Raw genomic sequence first — 9,124 nt, 5'->3', positions numbered from 1 at the left:
CAAAATACTTTTTTGGAAAGCCAATATAATGATCCCTTTTATGTAGCACCAGTAAAGATTACGTGATCTGAGGGGAACTAACACTCAACAAGCCTTTCTCTATCCCTGTTTGCTTCCCTGATCTGAAAGATGCTCAACATCCTTCAGTTCCAGGGCTGAATGGTGACATGTTGTTATTGGCATAATATTCCAACATCATGTATTTAAAAGAATAGGACACTTGGGATAGCATTAGATCTACTTAATTTTAGGTAAGGATCCCCTTGTTTACTATATATTCTCTCTGCTATCTTAAAGGATTTTTTTTTTTCAGACCTCTACTATCCTAGACAGAGGTTTCTGTGGGGTTTCTGTAGGGGTCTATGGCTGCCCTGGAAGATCCTTGAAAAGCTCACTGGAAAAGTCCTGTCACACACTTAAATCATGCTAAGATATTTCTGTTGAAGTACACAATTGTAATGATTCTGTGAAGTGCTTCTCATTAACAAAAAGTGAAAGTCACTGCATTTCAAATATCTTAAATAGGTGCTTAAATAGTCCCTTGACTGTGTATGTGTCTGGTGAAAGTGCCATGTAGAATTGTACCTTCAGAGGAGTGCCAAACATCATGGAGTTGCTCACTGTGCAGCGTTCCTGTCGAACTGCTTCATCTTTCAACCTTTTGGCATACTAAGGCTTTTTTGACTGGACATCTGATGTCTTGTTGGTTGTTCTGTGTAGTATGTGTGTGCTTTAATAGGGGATGATCATGTCTGTCTGTCCCTCTGTCCTCCTTCCTCCTCTTCCTTCTCTGTCCCTCTGTCCTGCTGCTTATCACTATTTCCTTCCTGAACCCTGCTGTCCCCTTTCCCTCCATCTCTCTCCCACTTTGTCCCTCTGCCCTGCTCCACACTATTTTTCATTCTTCCTCTGCCTGCCCAGCTCTCCCCCTCCTCTTCTAGTCAGCTGCCATTCCACAGCAGAGCTGGCCACATCTCCCTGGCAGTGCCCAGCCAGTGGCCCCGCAGGCATGGCCAGCCCTAGTGGGAGCTGCTGTCTTCGCTGTGCCGCTGCTTTAGCAGCTGCTCCAGGGCAGAGGAGGACAAATTGTCTGGCTTCCCTGCTGGAGGCTGGCAAGTTCCCTGGGTGACATAGGGATGGTGATGTGTCATGCAAACCCAGCCTTCTTCAGGAGTGGAAAATGGGGTGTAGTGTTTTCTGGGGATTTTTTTACTGTTGTTAGATTTCTGGGATTCATGTGACTTCTAATAGCCAGTTGGTGGACTTTAAGCATGCACTTAAAGTTAAGCATGTGTGAACTGCTACCCCGAGGTTTAGCTAGAATCCACTTGTGAGCTCCTGTTCCCACCACGCTGGAGAAAGTAAATCTGTTTATTTGGTGATGAAAGCAACTCAGGGAGTTGTACTGACATGCAGCGCCTTTTTTAACCTCAGGTCCAAAGTGACATCTGTCCTACTGCATAATGCATCCTTCCTCAGGCTTTCACAAAATGGACAGTATATGTCAAACTGACCCTACAAACTACGCCTGTGCTTTCTTTATCTGACCTGGAATGTTGGGACATGACCCTGCTGGGCTATCTCTGCCACTCTGCATGGGAGCCAAGGTGGTGTCTTTACATTCCAGGATAAGGATTTTTTTTTTTTTTTTTTTTTTTTTAAGCAACTTCAGCAACATCCTTAGACTGGCTGTGTTAAGTTGGTCTACTGCACAACTGGTCCAATGGAGGAAAATAGTAAGCTCCTCTATTGCCTTTGACTTTTTCTTGTTACGGTGTAGGTCATTTAAATCACCTTCTCATGACCTGGCAAGCAGAAGCAATCACTTCATTTTAGGCCGTGGTCTAATAGTCACATAAATCAATATTGAAAGTCCTTCTGAGATTTGGATCAGGCAGTTTTATAAAACTGCTTCTTGGCCACTGTTTAACCTTTTACAATTTTATTTTTGTGTATTTTGAGTATTTTTGTGGTGTAACTTCACTGGGGAAATGAGCTAACCCACCAAACTGAGGAAAAGAAAAACGGGGCAAGGTGAGAGGTGTTGTAGTCCTTAGTTTGCAGATTTAATACATACGCCCTGATCAGAAAATAGAACATGTCTGTGGGTCAGCAGTCTCTACAGATTTTTACTATTTATAGCCATTTCTAGAAATACAGGACTTCACACAGTGGGTTCACATGGTGTTGTGCTTCTTGTCAACTGAATTGTTATATATTAAAAAAAAATAAAAACCAGTATTTTTTTATATAGAAATTAATATAACTTTTTTTATATAAAGCCGTACCAGAGTTTTTCAGGGCCCAGCCAGACATCTTGATGTAGACTTCCAAAGCCATCTTGGACACTGCCTGGTTATCTTCCTGCACTCCATGGGAAATTCATGAACAATCACAGGAAAGGACCATGTCAGTGGGCAGTTCAGAGTGGCTACTAGCACCTGCGGAGGCAAAGGGTCAGTGTCCGAGACACAAGACAAGCCTTGTCCACAGAGCCTAGAGACGCTCTGCTGCTGAGGTGAGCCAGAAAGGCTGAGGAACAGTATCTGTGGCCATGACCCCAGCGTGGTCTGAGGACCCCCTCGTCCCCATGCTCCACACTCCCCAGGTCAGCCCGCAGACGGGCTCAGGCCCTGCCGGTAATGGCTGACCCCGTGAGCGTGCCTGGGTCTCACCATGGCCGCAGGGGCCCGGCCAGAGCCGCCTGAGGTGCCGGTGTACCCAGGGGAGGCAGTCGGGAGTCTGCTGCTGCTTGAGGTGACCAGTTAAACTGGGCCTGGAGAAGGGCCTGCACAGCGCAGGAGCTCACCCAGCAAGCCCCTGGCAAAGGCTGGTTGCTGTGTCAGCAATCCAAGCCCACCAACAACCCCAAGCAGTGCTTTCACAGGGGTTCTGCCCAGTCAAGACTCCTTCCCCAAAATGCAGGGTCACATTCTTCACACTGATGATCTCCTCCCTCAGTTGAACCACCTCCTCCAGCAGAAGCTGCATCTTTTGGGTTAGGAAAATGAGTGCACAAGGTTGGCCAACGCTTCTGCACAGACCCAATGCCAGCTCAGGAAACGTCTCTTACCTCAAGGACTTCAGGTGTGCTGCAGCTCTGGAAAGGGAGCAACACACCATTAGAGTATCCACTACCAGAGCTACCAGGGCTTTCCTGAAGAGGCTTCCCCAGGAAGAGATAGCAAAAACTGCTGCTTCTTTGGGTCACGCTGTGTGGAAGCAGAAGAGCCTGTGTGTTATCCAGCCACTGTCAGCAACGCTCCCTTGCTTGGATCCTGCTTGGCTGAAGATGTCTGTTCATCACAAAGGCTCCATCTCTCAGGGAACTCTTCAGAGGAGAGAGAAAGGTTGGTGCACTGCAAATGGAAAACCTGTGACAGAGGGGGGTGAAGTCACTACGGTGGGAGAAAGTCGACAGAAGGTAGTGGGTGTCATGAGATAAGTGATTAAGGTGTGGCAGCAACAAGAGGGCCATCAAGAGGAGTAAATCCAGCTACTGTAGCACAAGGCAAAGGCTACAGAGGTGAAGATCTGTATTGAGAGGCTGCCGAAAAGCCTACTGATGAGAGGAAATGGGGGGAAGTGGTGGAGAGGTGGAGAGGTAGAGCTGACAACAGGAATTGCTTACCACAGCCCACTTCCTTGGAAGCAAGTGATCAGGTACCGTGAGCATGCTCATGTTTGCAACAGCTTGCATCTGAGACACCCCCATCATCAGCTACTGCCCTGAGCCCAATGCTTTGAGAATCTGACGGGGATGAAGGTTGTTCTGAGGGAACGATGCTTTATGCTGCACATGACCAGCACTGACCTCACGCTGCCTTGTGCGTATCTGCGGCACAGAATTAACAGATGGCTCTCTAAAGACAGAGCTATTAGGGCTGTTCCCAGTCAAACTCCGTCGTTTGAATCTAAGCAGACTATTACTTCTGCTAATTCAAGTCAGCTGCTGCATTTCAGTGCAGCTTGCAAATAATATGAAAATCAGATAATCATGTTTCATAGCCTCGACAGCCCTGACAGACAAGATGGATGTATTCCCCCTGTGATTTCCCAACATGCATTCACCTGACTCCAACTGGATGGCTGGACAGCAGCTACCCTTGGAGACAGTAAGCCAGCAACTAGACAACTATCATAGCGATCATGAGTGGCTTCAATTATTGAAGGACCATATTTCTTCGAGAAATTCGAGGTCTGTAACATTAACCAAAAACTACAGATTAAGACAGCATTATTATTCAATCATAAAGGTTCTGGGTAACCACTAGTAATCTAAATGATCACTTACACTGTCAGAAATCTTGCATCAGTAACATGCTTCAGGCTAGCAATCTGAGTAAGCTTTACTATGTAGAGTCTTAAAGACAGCAGCCAAACTAACAGTTACAGTTTATTAAAAAAATCTTGTAAAACAAAATATTGGCCCTTGCAATGCTTAAGTAATTTCTAGCCTCTCTGTCAATACACAGGCCTTTCTTTTTCCCTGAATTCTGACACAAAATACATTCGAGATAAGCTAAAACTAACACACAACTTTAAATCACACTTTGGAAGACTCTTTCTGTGCTTGTTTGTGCTGATTTATATTGGAGATATTTAGTGAGATGAAACTTAATTCAGAATTATTTGTCATGAACTGTGCAGTGGTTTGGAAGTTATAATTTAGCCAAGTTTGGGAAAAAAAAAAAAAAAAATTTCATTTCTTCTCAACCAATTAAGTAATTTTTCATTTTCTCCATTCTGTCCTCCTTTGACAAGTTCATCAGGGATCAAAACCCCAACTCAGGACTACGCAGGCAATTTGACTGATGGGTAATAAAGAAGTAACAGCTTTCCCTGATTTCCACAACATTTTTGCTCTTGCTCTTAGAGCAAAGGTGTATTCTTTCTAGACATTCAATCCCTAATCATGCTTCAACAGGAAACGGTGGTAGTTTTACTGTGGTGGTGCAATTCCTCCCCCCGCCTTTGCTGGGCCGCTTGGTGTGATTCCACCCCGCTCCTGGGCCACATACCAACCTAGAGCAGTATGGATTGCAAACAGTACTGGACCAGAGCGTTAAGGCACCCCCTTGATATGCCTGGATCCTGCTCTCCCTATCACTTGGGAGTGGCAATAGAAGTCTGTCACCTCCTGAAAGCCTGGTACATTTGTACCTGAGACATGGCCAAGGGAGGCCAATAATGGAACTGCACATCCAGCAAGTTCTAGGCCTGCACAATGGGTGGAAAACACCAGAATATTTCATCCGGTTGGGCTGGAGTGGAAAAGTACCTCACAAAAGTCAATTATCTTGAACCCTATAAATAGCAACCCCCGGTGAGACACCTCTCAACTGATGAAGGCACAGGGCAAAGTCGACCCCCTCGAGTCTCAGTTATTGCCCATTGAGGAATAACAATGCACTGTGAGTATTTAAACTCGAGAAGAGGGAAATTTTAGCTGTAAGCTAGCTTCTCTTTCATCCACCTCTACCTACCTATGTGTTTTTTGGTATACACAGTTGTTTTTACAAGTGTGGGTACATATATATTTCACAGGATTCAAATATTTTTGTCTGTGTATTTGTACATCTTACATTTATGAATATGCATATATATATATATTGATTTAGGATATCTTATAGTAAGTGTGATTCTTGTAATTTTCGAATCTGTAGTTAAGTTGCTATTTAATCATAACATATTTTACAGAATTATTTTGTAAATCCTTAAATTGGTTAATGATTAAGTGCTGCTAGTCATTAATAAATCTTGATTTGCTGATAAATCATTACCATGTTAATATTTCCATCTGCGACACTGCCCCTGTTACAGTCCCAGGTGGAGAAGGTCTTTACAGCCAAGCAGCAGTGCTGTAAATTCAGCTCTACCTCCTGCCCAGTCTGTCTGGCCATGGCCTGGCCTTCAGCAGGAGCCTCAGTTCACATCTGGGGAGTTTGGGCAGCTGGATACAGGCTATCTGTCCTTGCTTTGGGTGAGACATGACATGCAGGAGGCTTCAGCCATGCTTTTAATGTCTTGGTGGCTGCAATTCCTGCGAGCCAGCCCTGTTTGAGAGCAGGTGTGGTGTGCAGGTCCTCTTGTGCTTGTCCTCTTGCGGCTTGGAGGAAGGATACTTTATTAAAGTGAGAACTGAAATTCTGTGTAATCTTTAAACAATAAAAGGAAAGTTTTGTAATTATAGAATTTTGGAATATTTCAGATCCTTGAGACAAAACCATGGATCACCACATTAGAGGATTTCTTCCTCTGTTCTGTGGATCCTTAAAATAGCCCTTTTAAATCTTTGTTTTTCCAAATTATGTCCAGGTCTCGTGTGGGGCATGTGATGCAATCCTCTAACAAGTGGCTGGGTGTCATTCATGTGTTCTGTGTGCTGGTGGGCTGCAGGTCCCCACCTGAGGCTCCTGCCCTGCTTGCCCTGTTGTGGGACACTGCACTGGAGGCAGGTCTGTGGCTGCCAGCCCTGCAACGGGGCCACATCCTGCCCTCGGCTGCAGCCCTGGTCCTGTGGAGTACTGGACCCCATGTGTAGTGGGGATGGCCATCATGTGCATCCTGCAAGTCGACAGCATGGCCAGGGGACAAGAAACCTCCGCTCCCACAATTTGTGCACCGCTGTGGTGGTAAGGATGCACCGAGTCAGGCTGAGGAGGGGGTTGTGTTACTGGGGACCTGATTCCCAGGGGTGCATTGCCTGCTGCACTGCTTTTTGTCATTCAGCCCTGCTGAGCACAAAGACCTAGAAGCTAGGAAGTTGATTTTTACCTTTTGCATCTCTGGTGGAGGAGGGGATTGGCATAGCTGTATAATGGTACAGTTTGTGCTTCTGCCTCCTGTGGAAAGGAGTGAAGGCATCTCATAAGAAAAGGAGCAGCACCCTCCTGGCTGCAGGGTACACACCATGGTTGGATTGTCCCTTTTCTCCAGAGCTTGCCAGTATGTGGCATTAGACAGAGCTTTACTGTGGGACAGACTGTGCTGAGGAGAGAGGGAAGAGGAACTTAATCCATTGCTGGAATTGCTCTGACCTGCCTCAGCACTCAGAGGTGTTGGTGTTGGAGCAACTTGCACCAGACACCACATGCAGGGTGCAGAAATTCAGCATTTCTGACCACTGTTCAGACTGAAAACATAGGGAGGAAAACCTGGGCCATCACTGCCTTCTTCATTTTTATTATTCCCCTTGTTCTCTTTTGTCTGAAGCATTTTTTGTCACTGATTAGTTTCCCCCTTTCTCCTTGCCTTCTCTCACAGGCTTCAAAGCAGCATTGTGGCAGATGAAACAAGACCGGTGGCTTCTTTTTTCCTGTATGTGTTTTTTTCTGCTCATTACCACCTTTTTGCACTGACTGTTTCTCTGGCAGACAGTGTAATACACAGGGTTCCTACTTGCTCAGGTCAGAGCTTACTCTAAGGTTTTACTGTGGAGGAAATTCAACCCTTTTTGACACATGCCTGATGCATGCAGCTGTTCCTTGTGAAAGGCTGTTTGGTTTCATAGGATCCTCTTGTTCTTATCCTTGGGTATGGGCTGTGGTGCACCCTTCTATCTCGGCTCTCCTCGTGTCCATTTAACCATCAGTCTTACCTGAACATGAATCAAAAGCTGGAGGCACTACAAAACCATTTGGATTTCACCAGAACTTGGAGGTTTACAAAGAGGCTAGTGAATCCATATCCTCTCTGACTTTAAATTTCAGCAGTGCACTTACTAACTCCCATTTGATACAGGTAGGACCCAGGCTGAGGACCCCTGAGCTGCCAGCACTGAGTGCCACTTGCTCCAGCGGTGGGTGACTGGGATAACTAGTGGCAGGAGTGCACGCAGGATGACTGCTGTGACTTTCAGGATAGCACATAGGCCATGAATGACCACTGACTTTCGCTTTGTTTCTCCCACCATCGGGGACAATTCCCCAGCACGAGGGTAAAGAAGGAAAGGGAAAAGTCTGATGCAGGTCTGAGCACCTCTTCTGCTCATACAGGTGTCTCTGCTTGGAGACAGGTGTGTCAGGAAGCACCAGGGAAACATGTGCTGGCACTCTGTGAGCAGGTGCTGGTAAGATGACCTTGTATTCCCTCTCCACGCACTAGTCTTATCTGCTTTCTGTGGCAATTTCTCTGCAGTAAGTAGAGGAATGGAGATGATCTCTGAAGTCTTCTACTGGCCTGCTTCACCTCTTCTGCTTGCACATGCCTCTTCTTTGAGAAGACTCTGCTTTTATCATTTGGCCTCATCTTTCTCAGATCAAAATGAGCTGTTCACTGGTGGCTTGTTTGGGGCACTTCTGGTTCTCCAGGCTGGATTCTTCAATCTGTGCTTGATTTGCTTGGGGCAGTATCTAGGGAACAGAGGAAAGTAATCTTGCCTCAAAAGGCTGAAAGTAGGTTTTGGTTAGAGCTGCAGCTCTGGTTCTCTTCTAGTGGATTTTAGCTTTCTAATGATACTAAAATCCAATTAATATTGGATAAGCTTGATTGGATAAGTCAAAAGAAATGTGCATACATGTTAGATCTTGCTGGCAGTAGTATATAACACCACAATTATTCATTGGTTGATTACTGAAGACTTGCAGGAAGCTTTCAGTGAAGTGGTTGATCATGCAGTAATTAAACCAATATTAAATGGTGATAAAGATTCAGCTGTTACGTGTTTCATCATTTGACAACTTTCATAGCTTGGTTTTTACAGGAACAGAGGGTACGGTGCTGTTCTCTAGCCAGTGGTGACATCTTTTCTTTGAATAAAACTTTTTACAAGTTCCTGAATATTCACTTTGTCATTCAGACTAAAGTTTTCACTGCAAAGAAAACCTTGATGCTTTATGAATGCTTTTGATATCTCTTGATATGTTCAAAAATCTCTCTTTGCAAGAGAGAAAACTTGTGGACAATAAGTACATTATATCTCAAATATATATTGAAATCTGAAAAATAAAGTAAAATTTTGTAGGATGACCTTATTGTCAAATACTGGGCTAGAGAACACTGCTTGCTAAAAGGCACTTTCAAAAATGGAAACACTGCTTTCTGTTCTGCTGACTATTTCACCCCTGTACCTCCTCCCCCAAAAAAAACAAGCGAGAAAAAGCAAGCTAACTTAATTCAGGTT

This window comes from Tyto alba, unplaced genomic scaffold (assembly GCF_018691265.1).
Source record: "Tyto alba isolate M040663 unplaced genomic scaffold, T.alba_DEE_v4.0 Super-Scaffold_19, whole genome shotgun sequence".
In the NCBI taxonomy this organism is placed as follows: Eukaryota; Metazoa; Chordata; class Aves; order Strigiformes; family Tytonidae; genus Tyto; species Tyto alba.
The sequence above is the reverse complement of the archived record's forward strand: the minus strand, read 5'-3'. Positions refer to the sequence as shown.